The sequence below is a fragment of the Zootermopsis nevadensis genome, unplaced genomic scaffold (genome assembly GCF_977971745.1).
Source record: "Zootermopsis nevadensis isolate Lab colony 2312 unplaced genomic scaffold, Znev_1.0 Znev_ptg000001l, whole genome shotgun sequence".
NCBI lineage: Eukaryota > Metazoa > Arthropoda > Insecta > Blattodea > Termopsidae > Zootermopsis > Zootermopsis nevadensis.
Genome location: NW_028259133.1, coordinates 15746072 through 15763235, shown reverse-complemented (window position 1 = coordinate 15763235; position 17164 = coordinate 15746072). Strand labels below are relative to the sequence as shown.

The following is a 17164-nucleotide window of genomic DNA, read 5'->3' as shown; positions in this document are numbered from 1 at the left end:
CTCCAGGCTAACAGTTCAACCGGAACTTTCGAAAACGAAAGTTTGTGTCAGCCACCATAAATGGCCTGTAATATAACAGAACAAGCGTCAACTAATTTCTCATGTTCTAAACGAGAAACAAAAGGCAAGGGATGAAACAGTCCGCGGCTCTGAGCTCAGCGGACGCATCTTTCTGCTGCTGTTTCAGGTTGTGTAATAAGTTTCAGGAATGCATGGGCGGGGAATCATGCCCCACAGTGACATGTCGTAATATCAGCTCGCTATGTAAACGGCGGGCGGTCCTTAACCAATAATTTTGCCTGTATAAACACAAAGGAATGCCATGAAATTGAAACATAAGAGCTAAATCCAACCGCAGGCAAGAGAATTGTGTTGGACAAACATGTCATTTCTCTTGAGTCTCAAGTGATGCGATACGCACTTTCTCTGTGTTTACTGTTCCATTTTTCATTGCTATACAGTTTTAAAAAATAAGTGATATAAGTGTAGATATGTCGATTTCAGGGCCCAATTTCAAACCCTCCGAACAGATCGGCCTCCTTAATCAGTCAATGATTTTTAGAAAATGTAAGATTTGAGGTTTTCACAGCAGTGAGTATGAAGATTTCTGTCTTCTGGGTTGTTGCGCTGTGTAGTCTGGTCGATGTTAACCAACGTTTCAGAGGTCATACTGCCTCCATCATCAGGGCGACGAGTATGAAGATTTCTGTCTTCTGGGTTGTTGCGCTGTGTAGTCTGGTCGATGTTAACCAACGTTCCAGAGGTCATACTGCCTCCGTCATCAGGGCGATGAGTATGAAGATTTCTGTCTTCTGGGTTGTTGCGCTGTGTAGTCTGGTCGATGTTAACCAACGTTTCAGAGGTCATACTGCCTCCGTCATCAGGGCGATGAGTATGAAGATTTCTGTCTTCTGGATTGTTGCGCTGTGTAGTCTGGTAGATGTTTACCAACTTTTCAGAACTCATACTGCCTCCGTCATCAGGGCGATTCATCTACACAGCGCAACAACCCAGAAGACAGAAATCTTCATTTTTAGAAAACATTTGCAGGTATGAAATATGTTACATACTTTGGTTCGAAGTATTGAATACTGTTCTACACTCTATGTCAGTATGTTTTTCCTGTAAAACTAAACAGTTATGTTTTCCGCAAATTGTATTTACTTTTGAGAGCGTAATGAAGATAGACCTCAAATGACGCTAGACGTTTTTAACCAGCTCCCGTTTTAAACCGTGAATCGTGAGATACGTGTGTCAGAACACGGTTTATGCAAATATAAATATTTCTTGTTGGTTGATCCCTTTCTGTGTTACAGGTTTCTGGACTCTTTTGAAGTTCTCCGTAGTTGAAATCTTTTATTAAATATTAACGCTCGAGATGCCTTTAATTTTTGTGTTGAAAGTAAAATATAAAATTTAAATCTAAGCTTTAGTAAATTCGTGGCGTTATCGATTGTTACCGGCTCTACATATGCTCGCTATTCATAGCTTGAATCAAGACATATTTTACAGGAGACACAAGAAATATGCAGTCATCTTTCGGCTCGAAGCAGCAGCGACATCCGCATGTGATGACAATTTCTTCTTTCACGCAATACCGTTCTATGGGTACGGTGTAATATAGTAAAACTTACGGAAGCTTACATAAGATGACAAAAAATTCAAGCAACCCATTCCTGACGCATGTTCTGCATGTCGAAAAATAAATTGCATTTAAATCAGAAGAAATGTTCTATAAAATGTTTGAAATGCCCACCGCGATCAGCTATGCGTGCATTCACACTTTTCAACATGTTTGATAGTTCCTTTGTCACGAAAACGGTTCACCAGACGAGATATTGTCGATTTCTTTGGCACAGGAGAGTCGGGAACTGTACAACAGGCAGGTTACAACACTGCGTGACTTTTTAATCATCCTGTACTTAAATAATGTTCAGTATGACATTTAATGTAGCTAAATTACAGATGTGAAACTAAAGAGTGAAATTATTTTAAGTAACGCATTTTATTCCATTATGAGATAAACCACTCATTCTTATACTTGATTCGAGAAAGCAAATTGTTTTATTGCTGTCTTTTGTCATGGGTCACTTCTCCAGGTGGCTCTTCATACAGAGTGATTCTCAGAACACGTCTTCGTTTGCAATTACATAACTGGGAACTTCTTAAGTCATATAGAACTCCCATTATTCTGGCGGTTGTCAAATTAAAGAGGTTGTAAGACCTGAGGTTCTCACGGCGACGGGTATGATATGTGTTTGACGTTTTGAGAGGTCCTTACTGCCTTCGTCATCAGGGCGGTAAGATACTGCTATCATAGCCCTGATGATGAACGCAGTGAATACTTTTCGAAACGTCTGTCGGTTTCTACCAGAGTACGCGGCGCAACATTCCAGAAGGCAGCCATCTTCGTTGTTTTTTATTATTTAAGCTTTCATATTTTTTTTTATTTATTGCGATGCAATTGGATTAGTTCAAATGGTTAAACTCTACCATAAGACGCTACGTGTTTATTTTATTGTTTTATACCCCTGTTAATTACGGGTTATTCTGTTATAGCGGACAGCTTGGGCGGCCGCAGACAAACTTTCTACACTGGAGGCCAATAGGAACTGTTGTCTTCCCGTCTCCTAATTAAAATGTATTCCACTATAATTTTGCCTCTTGTTTTGTATGGGTGTCAAACTTATCTCACCTCGAGGGAAGTACGTGCTAGAACATCCGAGAACAAAGCGCTGAGATTTCTACGACCTGAGAAAGAATAAGTAACAGGGTGGAGATTACTGCATAATGAGCAGGTTAATCATTTATAATCTTTAGTTATTATTATCAGATTGATCAAATCAAGGAGCATGAGATGATAGAATATATGCCATGCATGATGTAAATAAGAAATATATACAAGTTTTTAGTCTGAAAGCCAGGAGGGATAAGAACTTTTGAAAGACCTAGGCGTAGGCAGGAAGATAATGGTTGTAGGAATATAGTGTGTGAGCAATTGGACTACATTAATGTGGCTCACGAGAAGTTCCAGTAGTTATTTTAGGCCACTTTGTCTCTTTCTCTCTGTGTTTAACTTACTTTCCGCTTTTTAATTATTCCGTTGTACCCAGGCTACGATATAGTACAAAGCGGAATTGATAACAGAATCGAATTTTAAGAGTTCTTCTGTATTTCTTGGACAAGCTGTAACACGATTGATCCTTCCTTAGTATTATGCCTAAGATCCGCATGTGAAAGTGAAGTCCGCCAAGTTTCCAGCGCAGCCAAAATTTACCAGACTCTAAAATATTTGGACTGTACCAAAGAAGTGTGAGTTGTGCTGTTATGCACCTAAGCTACTTGAACTGAGGTGGTGCAGTGACGATCACATTGCGCCGACGTGGTGGCGCTAGCGTAGATATATTTCATACTGACCTCGACCCGACCTCTACAAAGAGAAATTTATTGGGCTTTAATGCCTTTGTAATTATTGAATTGTGTAACTAGGAAAGCTGAGTTGGATGACACAAAGGATGTTAAAATGTGACCAGTGATATTTTGTATATGAAGACATTCCCGGCGGAATAGTTTTGCAACACCTAACAGTGCACGATGCGACTGCTTTTGAAAATCCTGTAACTTTTTATCTTGAAAATATATGATCTTGCGTGTTGCGTGATGACAGGAGTTTAAGTTCAATTAATTACAACCAAAATAAACGTATGTCTAAATGGGCTTGATGTGAGTAATGCTTACAAATTTGTTTGGCGGAAAATCAGAACAGAAGAGGCGACTTTGAATATGTAGACATTAATGGGGTTATATTATTAAAATGCATGGAAATAGGGTATACGGATGTAGACTGGATTTCTCTGGCTCAGGTTGGTGTCGATGGTGGTCTGTTTTAAGACGGTAATAAACACGGAGGTTCCATAAAATGCGAGTAATTTCTTGACAAACGCATGGATTATTAACTTCCTGAGAACTATTTGCCGCATGGAGTTAACTAGTTGGAGGGACATCAAATAACGACAAACTTTAATGAGAATAGCTCAGTTTGATAAATTATAACGAACACTCACAAGTTTGTAGATGAAAATACGATCAACTCATAAATGAGGAAAGGCCAGGGAAGATTTCTGTTCCTGAATTTATTTAACGATGCTTTCTCAAGTGTATACATTATGTAATGTTGAGTCGGGTGAAGACTTTGAGTAATGAATTAGAAATGAATGAATGAGAAATTAAAACGATTTTTTTCCGAAAGCCTCAAAATAAAACAATACTAGGAAATAAAACATTAAAAAGTATCTTTAACTAATAGATTGGGAAATTATGGACTGTAATTAACTGGGTGTGGATAATGTTTAATGGTGTGTGTTTTTAATAGTCAGTGAACTGAGTTCAGTAGAAGGAAGGGATTTTTTAATTGGCTGAGTAATTATGTATCAAAGTTTTTCAAGAAATGGCCCTGGGCAAGCTATTTAGTCAGCCAATGTTGGTTGGCCTATGTATTTGTTTCGTTTATTTTGTTATTTATTTAACGACATTGTCAGTAGCTCAAACTAAATAGCGCTGATAAAATTATGTGATTTTAAATTAGCTACTCATATCTTTATCAGGTGTCAGTCGTATTTTAAAACATATAATTTGTTACCGTAAACGTGGATTTGAAGAGCTGCATTATCAATCTTTAACGACCACTTTTTGTTTCCCTTATGTCCAGCAGCTGTTAATAATAACCCGACTATCGCTGATGCCATTTTTCCCAGGTACATACACATACTTTACGTTACGTAAATATATTTCAACTACAATATTACATGGAAAACAAGGAATTAAAAAATATAAAGAATCTTATAATCATCTGTTATTATAAGACGCGTTTGTTCTGAAGATGAACAGAAATAAATGTAGTGTGCATGAACAGTAACTAGATTGGATACTCCAGATACGATATTTGAGGTTTTGCTTACCCTGAGGGCAGATATAAGTATTTTATATGACAGACGTTTGGAAAAGAGGTATACATATTTCGGCTTTGCTTTTCGCTAAACATATTTCTACACCACACAGAAAGAAAAGTTGGAGATGTTATGCAAGTTTAATAATTTCCTGTAAGAAGTGTCGTGTATGATAATATTTATACATTTTGTTTTGAAGTCGTGCATAGTATTGAATCCATTCGAACACAATGTAAATTAGTACGAAATTTCTTATTATAAATGACATTGAAATCTTTTAATAGTTTTCTAAATGCTTGAAGAATGTCTCTCGGCGTTACTGTGTACTTTGGGTTTAGAATTTGTTCCCAGAATTATCTGCCGACGTAATGTGCTTCGTACAAATTATTGGCAGTGCGAAATAAACAGCTTTGAATGGCAAACACAATGAAGCGTAATAATGAATGGTTTTCTTTTCACGGCCTCCTGTGTTGCGTACGTGATTTGAGCAACAGAAGACGCTTGCTTCCATCTCACGTACCATCTCAAACAGATGACTGATTCCATGGCCACCTTCGATTCCGTGGTCGACACTGTATAATTTACAACTCAGGGATCATGCGGGCCATGCGAAGGTTTCACACTGCGTGCGTGTTTTACGAGTCTGTTTTTGATTGAAAACATCCATTTTGTATCTGTTTTCAGTGCGATTGTATCCTTGTTCTTCGCTTATTATAATGTATTCCAATCTGTCCTATCTTGAAATCGATTGCCAGTGTTACCACATAAACGGATTGAGTAAACAATAATTCAAAATTTTAAAGGAAGGAAACAATATAAATCTTGTTTGCACTGCATGTTAAAAATAAGGAGGTACCCATTCTATGTGACACAAAAAAACTTCATATCTGTTTTAATTGTGTTATTAATTAGCTTTGAAAACTACACGGGAAATAATATTCAAAGGAATAATTAAGAAAAACGGTTTGAGGATGTGGAATGGATAGGGTCCGCTAATGGATTGTTTTTGGTAATAAATTTTGTGGGCCCATAAAAACACAGAATTTATTATTATTTATTATTAATATCTGCAGCAGTTGAGCTACTGTTGGCTTCTTAAAATATTCTGCTCCATGGAGTTAGTTGATGAAACTTAAACATTGCTTTGTGGTAACCCTGCTAAAAGATGGAACTCGCTGGGTGCCTTAGTGGTGGTGGGTGCTGGAACGTTTCGTAACACTTTGTCAAGAAGTGCCATTTTTATCGGATTCAGGCCTGAATACGCAGGGGATTAGTTATAATTCCACCTAGAACAAAATTCTAACTTTCCCAGAAATGCGCAAACCATTTATATTACAAGACTATTTTCCTTTGTCACTGCATACAACAGTCGGTAATTTTCTAATCCTTAAAACTTCTTCAGCAAATCAGAAACTTTATGATAAAGCCTTGCTTTGGTTTGCACATGCTTGCAGCTTTGTTTTCTTTAATAGTGATGAAAATAATTTAATTCCAAAACTTGAGCTTTCGCCGTAGATATCAGATTTTTGCAGCATGTAATGCACCTAGATTTATCCCAACAGAATAACAATAATTCAATCGTAGAATCTATTGCTCGTCCGTCGTATAAATCTGCAGTACGAAGATTAAGAGGAGGAGAGGCGAGACACTTGAAAAAGGATGTTAAAGCCGATAGAATTATCAAGTTGCCTAACCTCTAAGGTTACGAAGAGAAGAATCTCACTTTACTCTCAAACCGAAAGCGTCTTCCCTCCGAACAAGGAACTCACGACACTTCATGATATTTCACAGTGTGAACGGAGAAACTCCTTACACGACAATGCATTCTCTTTCCTCTACTTAAGTCGATAACCTAAATCAGTGTGAATATGTAAATGCCGGACATAATAGAAGAAACGGCCGACTTAGCGGTGTACGCGCGAGTTGCAGTGAATATTGCAATGCAGGCAGTAGGCAGTGTGCTTCATGCGGAAACGTGATGGAGCGTTTTATGGACACACTGTAAGGAATAATGCTCTTATTTTTAAAGACGATTATTTATACACGTAAATACACGTGAGCCATGATCGATCAATCAGTAACGTACGGGCGTCATGAACGGGGTTTGATTTCCGGTAGGAAAAATGACATTTCTGGTTGAGGTTTTAGGTTTCAATAGAAACGAGTATGAAGATGCCTTCTGGGATGTTGTCGCGATGTATTCTGGTAGGAGTTTACTGACATTTCAAATAAATAAATTTACCAGATTACACGGCGTAACATCCGAGAAGAAAGCCATGTTTAATGATTTTTGTTTTACCCAGAATCCATTATATTAGGCTTGTGTGTTTGTTTGTGTGTGTGTGTGTTTGTTGTTCGCATGACAATTTACATCTTTTATTAAATTACGGCGCCAGCCATGTGTTGATTCACGATTTAAAATCTCGATCTGTCAGCTTTCAAGCAGAGATGAAAGACAGGCATTGCAGGATACTCCGAGATAATAGCAAATTTAATGGGATCTAGAATTGTGACATATAAAACATTTTGTTAATAGCCAAATCAAAGAAAATATTTCAAACGAGTTACATGAAATATTAAAGCCGTCCCGGTACACGCCATCTAGGCGTTTGGGGGAGAAGCGTTATAGTCCTTGCTCTTTTTTACTCTTGGAATTACATGGGGGTGAGTGGTCAGCGTTACACCTCGGCCACCTTTTATCCCCGGTAAAGGTTCTCGGTACTTGTTGGGCGAGGAAGCTGTGTGTGCCTCAGAGTCGGTATGGACGCAGAGGCTAGAGGAAAAATACTCTGCCTCTTTCGAGGATCCGACCCCGGTCGTTTAGCCCGCAGTCCGTCGCTATACTGACTGGTTTACCTCGGCATAAAATAAATAGTGCTGAATACAATTTGAGGGGTTTAAGTACATTTTTGAGGAGCAATACAGAATATTATTTCATAAACCATGATGTAGTTACTGCATGGGAACTAAAGTTAATTACACTTTAAAAATTTAATAGTTTAAACTCTGGTAGTAGTTTTGGGTGCGTGGTTACTTTGAAAGTGTGCCTGTCAACTTTCACTTTTCCATGTACAAAGTTTTGAGAGGATTGTCTTGGATGATAAGACACCATTTGTAAGCCGGGCGTACTGGGATTTGGTTAGGTATCAACGAGAAATTACTGCAGTACGTAGCCTTTTTATTGTGGCTACTGTGAGGAATGTGGACACGGATGTGAGGCGACATGAAGGTCACACATTTCCGGCTCATTATACCTTCCTATCGTATGTTTCTGTAGGACGTGAACAGCTTCCAAGGAGAGCCAGCAATAAGGAAGATGGATATGCATAAGTATTGAACTTGCGCCTCTCTGCTCATTGAATTCATTACGATGCTTATAATCGCATGTGCAGAATTCCGTGTGGCACTCGACTGCACCTAGTCCTGACAGAGGTCGCTTGTGATTTCCCTCGAACGTTACAGGCGAATATCAATGTAGTACCTTGAAGTGGGCCACGACCGATTTCTTTCAGACTGAGCTACTCAGCATTTATGATCATGAAGATTTCTGTCTTCTGGGTTGTTGCGCTGTGTAGTCTGGTCGATGTTAACCAACGTTTCAGAGGTCATACCGCCACCGTCATCAGGGCGATGAGTATGAAGATTTCTGTCTTCTGGGTTATTGCGCTGTGTAGTCTGGTCGATGTTAACCAACGTTTCTGAGGTCATACTGCCTCCGTCATCAGGGCGATCATCGCCCTGATGACGGAGGCTGTATGACCTCTGAAACGTTGGTTAACATCGACCAGTCTACACAGTGCAACAACCCAGAACACAGAAATCTTCATACTTACCGCTGTGAAAACCTCAAATCTTACATTTATGATCATCTTTCTATGTTATCCAACGGTGTTCTTTTTCTAAAATTGGAAGAGTTTAGTTAAGTATCAGAATCAATACATTATATCATAAATTCGTATTAAATTCTTACTGTTCGTTTAGTACTGACTAATAAACTCTTATGATTATAACAATAATAATATAATGGCAATAAGATCAGGAGAATAACCGATTCAGGAAATTATGGGTGAGGTATCAATATGGATTTCAGTATCAACAGATTCCTTTGTTGTTCCTATGCATTTGACGTCAAATTGAGCTATTAGTTGAAAGGCACATATTATGAGTCTTCTGATTCTAATATTACCTGTTCCTCTGTAATTTCATCTGTCTTGTATTTAGATGCCTTTGTCAGCATCTTGTTTTCGGGATATAATTGCAAAGATAATATTTTTGAAATCAGTTAGTCTACTGTTGAATCAACTTTATTACTGAATAACTAACTTACTGTTGAACTAAGGAGTTGGCGCAATCGCGGCACACCCTAATTTGTAGACACACCACAAAACGTCGTCTCTCGTAAGGGGATACGAAACTATACAAGCCCTTAAATATAGAATCCTTGCCCTATAAGGATGCAGGCATATGAAAACACAAAACACATTTTGGATAAAACTATCGATGATGAACCAGTGTGCGTGTGTTTGTGTGTGTTTGTCTATTACTAATTCTAATTACGAAAGGTTTCTTCTAACCGTAACGTACGAATATGAAATTTCCTATGAAAACTCAAGGCACTCCTGAAACCTTGTGGCGGACTACCGGCTATGAAACACTGATTTAGACACATATACGGCATTTCGTGTTGCCATGGTTCGCACTCCTGTCTCGTTTCAGGAGTTCCCAGGTTCGAGTCATCTAGTGCCGAAGTTAATACATGGAGATATCCCTCCACTCCCCCACCCCCACCCCAATTTCGTGGTGCTTTAGCACAGAGACAGATTTTACCTTTTTCATCTCATGTGGCACAGAGGTTGAATGTAGTAACTGCTATATCCACTAGAGTGCACTGCCTTGATGTACGTATGTAAAGTGTCATGGCAGTGCTTAACAGCTGACGCTACAGTGGAATTTCTAATTACGATAGAATGATTAGCAACGTTTGTTACAAAACTCAAAATTGGTGTTAAAACGTATTTAGGAACTAGAACATGCTACTTGCTGTTATAATACAAACGCTCTGCCCACTTTGAGAATGAGTTGTACGACTATAGTTCGTGAAAATGTTGTTCTCTGTTTCACTTTATAGTGCAAACACTCAAGCCTATTCGTACGCCATTAAGCATTCCATATTTTCGATGATTTCCTTGCTCCTGGTAGGATTTGAGGTTTTCACGGCGGTGAGAACGAAAATTGCTGTATTCTGGGTTGTACCGCCTTGTAGTCTGGCAGAAGTTTACCGACGATCTCGGAAACATTGGTAAACTTGTACCAGACTATACGACGCTACAACCCAGAGGACAGCAATTTTCTTTCCTTGCGCTTGTAATTATTTTCGATAGTCTTTTGTCCAACGAAGCGTACCATACAAGAACCTAACCCAACCTAACCTAACCTAACCTAACCTAACCTAACCTAACCTAACCCAACCCAACCTAACCTAACACACACACATGGACTTCGTTCGAGCTCATGTCTACGTCCATCACGCTGTTCACATGATTTATCCAACTGTGTCTGCAGAATGTATTTTATTCTGTACTGACTACATTTGCAGGTTTTGCTTGGTGTCTTTAGTCTAGTACAGCCTTTAACTGCTTTTAAGTATCTAGGAACATTGTTTCTGTGAGTAGTATGTGTGTTTAAGTGTGTACCTCTCTCCATGATGAGTTAAAGAGAGCGAGAGAAACTTTGTTATTGTTAATGTATAATTCCTTTTGGCATCTTTGTGTGTGTGTGTGAAAGAATTTAAAGAAAAATGTTAGGCTGTCACCGAAATTCATGTTCTGTGATTATCCGAATCAAATGTATGGCTACCGTCCTCAGCTACGTGACACAGATCTCTCCACTAGACGAAGGACCAAATGGAGTAGACTGTTCCGAAAGTCCACACCTAGCCTCTGGTAATGTTTGGTTTCCTGTTTCTGGCGAATCATTCCTTTATTCCTAATGCACTTCAGGGAACAGGACGTCGTCATTATGAACATCACGCATTAAAGCGTCTATTTATTTTGTTGGTTTCTATGACAAACGTCAACGTTTGGGGTGTTGATTAAGGTCTACGTGTGATACCCAAGTGAAGACCTGTCAGTGGCGTAGACCATCCCCGTTAAAGGTAGCGGATTTGTAATTAAATTTGTCCTCACCACATAGCAACGGGTCTGAAGCTTCCTGGAAAACGACTTAATTTACATTAGCCCCCCCTTTACAAAAAAATAAAAATAAATAAGAATAAAAACATGGGACATTTTTTCCATTTATTTGCATTTACTTTTATTTATTTATGCAATATGTCATTTTCACGTAAAACATTACTTACCAAACTATATTCAAGCTGGCGTAGCTATCTTTTTCTTCTATTTTCAGCTTCTTAATTTCATCTCCCTTATTTCTTCTCCTTTATTTCGCTTCGTGCCATTCACTTCTGGGCCGACCTTCCAAGGTGAACTTGATGTCACTATGAGCTGAATGGCGGGGTGGGGTGGAGTAAGAGGGAGTGTGGCCATTTCTTGTTCGTGTCCACTTTTAGCTCCGAATATGCTGTGAGGCTTTTGACCGTCTTCGCATCTGAATCTTGCATCGCAACCTTCGGTTTTGTTTTCTTTTTTTCCCAAATAAGCGATGGATCAACCCCTAGGGCCTCAAATCGCAATGTTTCTGTACAATTTCGATTGGCTGCTAGAACTGCAGTAAATGCAATACTTAGGAAATTAATGTAAAGTTTCTCGCTTCTTAAAATGTTTATTGGACTCTGTCTAGAAGTCTCTTTATTGTCTGTTGTAGCAGACAGAGTCGACTTTATTTCAGAAAGCACCCTATTTGAATCTCTTAACCGGGTTACTGACTACATTGACAGATTGTTCGTGTACTTTTGTTTCATCTGGAGAATTCCTTCGAATGGGACACGGTCGGCTCCTTCAAAATCCTTCCAATTCAACAATGAAGGTTGTATTTCTGTCATCCGCGACCGAATCATTAGCACTCTCCCTTTGCGTTTGCAAAGCCCTGTGTTCACATCTCGGTCCGGTGACCAGCTATCCTGACTGAAGTCTGACTGTTTTCCGTAGTTTTCCTCAGTCCCTTCAGAAAAATTCAGGAACTGGACCTTAATTTAGACCACAACCGCTTCATTCATTTTCCTTCCCAATTTATTGTTTATTAAGTATTCGGTTCTGTATTAACAATGTCGTTAGATAAACCACAAATATGGAAAACGTGTGAAGTTACGTAATGCATAAAAATAACTTAACAAAGACACGAAGTATTAACGGCGACTGAAATGTCGGGACCCCCATTCGATTTCCTGCCTGAACATCGACTCTTTGAATTAAGTCTTTGCTATTTTCTTTAGTTTATCCATGAAAATGCTATTACAGTACCTTCAAATAGGTCATGGTTATATCCTCCCATAGCCTTGCCATTTAATAATCCATGATCCTACAGTTCGACTTCATTTAACCTACGCAGTTAAGAAAGGGTCGTAAAATAAACTAAAAGACAATCAGTTTCCAAGAAAGGGCTGTTATGCAATAAATAGATGCATTACGTAAAAGATGTACCATTATGATATTTAATGAACATGATTATTTGTCGTGTGTCAGTTATTAAACTAAGTACGAAGAAAACAAATTTATAATGTATTACATGAAAGTGTTTACTTCTGTTGTAAATTAATTTCAAGAAATATAGTCTGTGTGAAATACAGATCCTTAAAGAGCGCATTTATGGAGTGATGTTTCACATTTGTTCTCTTCTAGAGTGTTTGTTTATTAGGAAATTACTCACATACTGCAGTACTAACCTTCATGCTCCATCCTTCACAAATATTATTCTTCGAAGCAAATCGGCCAAACCTCTTCACTCCAAGATGATTTGGGTGACTTGAACTAACCTCTTTTAGGCTATGTCTAGTAGTGTAATTCTCTGGACAGACAAAGCCTAGGAGAGGCTAAATCAGAGTCTCCACAGCAGCTGTTGGCTTTCAAATCTTCTTGTGGTTTTTATGACAGATCTTTAGATTAGTGTTCTTCATTCCAGGGTTATATAGATGCTGTTAAAACAGTTTCACCAATGAATATTAAATTTCAGATAGCATGAAGTTTCATTTCATGTTGTCTATACGCTCTTTACACTCAGTGCTGAACAGGAACACTTGGTGGACAGGCGTCTGTCCTTCCGCAAAACATCTAATGGAAATCGGCGAAATTTTGCTATAAGGCAAAAAAGACTGAAAGTTATCCGAAGAATATAAATTTGTTTCACTTATTTCCACTGTATCCCATACATTGTCGCATATATGTTGAAATCTATTAATTACATTTGTCAGAAATCCTATCAACGTATAAAATAATATTCTCCCTGGCAAGTAACTCTGCTATTTTTAATATTTGCATGTAATAAATAACTATACATAAATCTGGTGAGTATTTGTAGTTGTTACTTAAACATTTTCTGAATGGTGTGTTAAATGAAGTAAAGAGTGATTTGCTTTTGTCGGTGGTCAGATGATGCCAATACCGTCTTAATGGTCAGGCCACATGGGGCTTCACTTCAGAGAGAGGCCATAGAATTTGGAGATGCGAAATAAAACACAAAATCAAAATTTTCAGAAATCCGAATTATTAGACACGAGGAAAGATAGCTTTTATTTCAGTTCGTAGAAGTGCAGATTTCAACTTATAACAACTTTCGGTTCCATCGATGCTGTGTGCGGGAATGCTTGTCGTCCATCCCATAATAATGCGGTTTGTGTTATTGTTCTCTGAGCAATTAACTAGGCAGAAACCATCCTGATATTATACAACCAGAGCAGAAATTCTATAAATAAAATTTGCTGTGTGAGCGAAGGGGTCGAAAAGTTGTGGTCCATGGGCTGTTATGCCTTAAGAGGCCCTGATTTGGACTCCTTCTTAGTGTTCGCTTAACGGAGCATGTGGTGAGAAGAATTTTGTTATGAAAACACTGTTCGGTAGCTGGCAAATGTAAGCACATTAGTGTACTTTAGAGATGGCATATAAACAAACAGAAATAAAATAAGAGTTATATGTATTTATGGTATTTCTTAGTTTGTTGGTTAAACAAACACAGCGTTTCGGAAGTTAGCTTTGCTTTCGTTATCAAATGAAAATGTCGTACCTAATGTTTTGGCTCAATTGGATAAAGCTTATCCCAATCCCCAGAGCTTTATCCTCACGGACTCAACAGATTAGTTTTGTTACTGAAACCTGATGATGGAAGCAAATACAGTTTCCGAAATTACATGTGTGTTTTTAAACAATAGACAAAGAATTATATTCGAAAATACGTTTTGTTTCAACAAAACATCTTAATAAAAATTGTAAACAAGCAAATTAAAGCTGTCCCACTCTACGCCATGTAGGCGCTCGGGGGGAGTAATAGTATAGCTCCTACTCATTCTTAAGCTTGGCACTAGATGGGGGTGAGTGATCAACATTACGCCCCGGCCGCGCTTTGCCCCCGGGAAAGGACTCCGGTACCCATTGGATAGGAGGCTAGGTGGTAAAAAAACTTTGCTCTAATCAAAAATAAAAATTTTAAATAATAGGTTCCGACATGACATCGGAACCAAGCTCAATATTAATAAGATTTTCTGACCTGGCAGTCATCACTTTCTGTATCGGAGATTCTTATGCAAAGTGCTTGATGTGAGATGTTAGTATTATAATTGTCGGTGCTTGTGGTTGGACAACACGTAGTCGGAAAAACGAATATTTCCTACTTCATAACGGGTCTTGCCATGGTCAAACTGTAGACAAATTGAAACACAAACCAATGAAGACGACACAGAAGAATTTCAGGTTCTTATGGTTGTAAGTACGAAGATGGTTGTATTCTGGGTTGTAGCGCCGTGTAGACTGGTAGACGTTTACCAGCGTTTCAGTGGTCCATGCAGCTTCCATTATGATGGCTGTACAACCCAAAAGACAGCCATGTTTGCACTGAAGATTTGGCTACGTTAGCATTTAACTAAAATTGCAGTAGCTTTCTTATTCCTCGTGCAGGGAAGAGAGGGGGCATGAGATTGAACAAGCGATCGAATGTCTGTTCTTACATAAGAAGGCGTTACAGGCGTCGGACGTATTCGGCATTGAGGAAGTTCAAATTCCAAACTAACGTGCCTTTCACTGACGCAATCATACACAGACAGAAAGCGGCGCCAAGTTTTTGCACATTTGTATTATGATGATGTGAGAAGCCCTTGAAAAGTGAGGTTAAGGAATGCGGTAAGATTTAGGCAAATTCAAGGGTGGGCTGCAATGTACAGAACAGCTGTTGTGTCATGACATTGACTAGTACAGTTGGCCATGTTCCTTGCCGTGTAAAGGAGGCTCTGAATTAAATGGAAAATTTCGTAAGGAACACTCATTAGTTGGCACTGGGATCTGTGACAGATAGTTTCATGTAAACAGCAACAATAGAATTAATGTATATATACGGCCGATATTTGTATATTGGGCACGTGATACAGGTTATTTTTGGCCTAGCGTTCGAATCCAGCAGGGGTCATAGATATACTTGCGTTTTTCTGGTTTTACGCGGTAACTGATTCTTGGAGAGTTTCTCTTTATTTTGACGTTGATTTCATGTCTCTATCGTGCTTTGTTCCAAAACTATGACTGTTTGTTACCCCATCATTATTTTACGGACACACTGTATATAGATGCTTTTTGATATGACTGTACTTTTCCATCTTATAGATAATGAAATTTTCAACTTGCTTCAGAATCTATACATGTAAGAGGACCTAATTCATGAGTGATAAACAAAAGAGCAAAACGTAATAAGCAAGTCATTACTAAATTATTATATCTAGCACTACAGTATTATCCGGCACGTTGAATGCACTAAAATAAATTTAACAGGACTATTTACTACAAATGAATACCGCTAGAGTTCTGGTGAAAATTTGAGAGAAATACCCGAAGTTGCTTACCCACGTCTAATTGAAATCACTGTTAATCCTGTAATTATCTACTGCCATTTTAACAAGAGAAAGGTAAAAGTAATTCATAGCACGTGGAAAACGATAAGTTGTAAAAGAACTTTCATTAGCTGCACCACTTCTGTTTGTTTGTCATTCCGTTTATCCGTGTATAACATCTCTGTAACTGCTGAACGGGTTTTCATGAACTTTGAAATTATGGGGTTTACTAAAATTTGTCGACAGATTCCATTTTTTAATCGGACAACAATAACAGACTCTGTACATGAATACCTACCTGCTTCTCTATGTGTGTCAGTGTAACTCGCTAAATTTTTGTCTGAACGGAGAAAATTTTAAACATTCGCTGTAGAGAAAGATAAAACGTTGATTTTATGCCTAGTACATTCATTTCACAAGTCCTGCAGTTCTTCAAATAATTGAACAAACGGGATCATTATGCTGAGTAATCTCTTCAGCTCGAAAAATTTTGGTCTGATTTAGATCAAACGTTATAGGAGATCTTTGTTCATCCGCTCCGCCTTTCTTGCGCTGTTACAGGAGATCATCAGAAGTTAACTTTCACGAGTTGAAAGTTGAGGCATTTAACAGAGCGAACTCACCGGCACTGTTACGCAATGCGTATATATTCTAGCTTGTTAATATAAGAGTGCTAAAACTGCTCATGCTTTGCCTAATGTAATGTTGGTTCAGAGAATTTACAGTGTATTTTGTACTAGTCTACAGTAGTGTATGTGAAAGTATGCAACAGTTAACTCATGGTCCTACAATATGTATTCTCTCTGTTTTATGATGACAGGTTATTTACTGGTGGGCTATGTAGGCCTATAATAACCAATTTTTATGAAATTACAATCGAAAAATTAAGTAATAATGTTGTTGTTATGATGACTTTGAAATACTTCCATTATTCATTACGAACTTGTCATATTATTCTGGGTTTCTATCTGTTCGTCTCTTACCTTTACAGTGACAGTAATTACTGATAGATTTCAATCGAAAGCATTCCGTAGTCATGTTATTGTAGGCCATTGGACTTTGATAATTTTCATCCACTAGCCATTACCAACAGTACACTGCATGCAATGTTGTGTGTAGAAAATCTTTACAGTGACACCATTAATGAAGTAATTTTTATTTAATATATCCTTTGACAACACGGTAACAGTCCGATTTATATGTATGTTTGAGAACAGAGTACTGAGGAGAAACTTTG

The 17164-nt window shown here is 38.2% G+C and overlaps 1 protein-coding gene across 1 annotated transcript in view; it reads right to left on the bottom strand.

Moving 5' to 3' along the window:
* The window catches only part of LOC110833106 (U-scoloptoxin(01)-Er1a), a 35456-nt gene that overhangs the window by 17187 nt on the left and 1105 nt on the right, over nucleotides 1–17164 (bottom strand). The window lies entirely within an intron of this gene.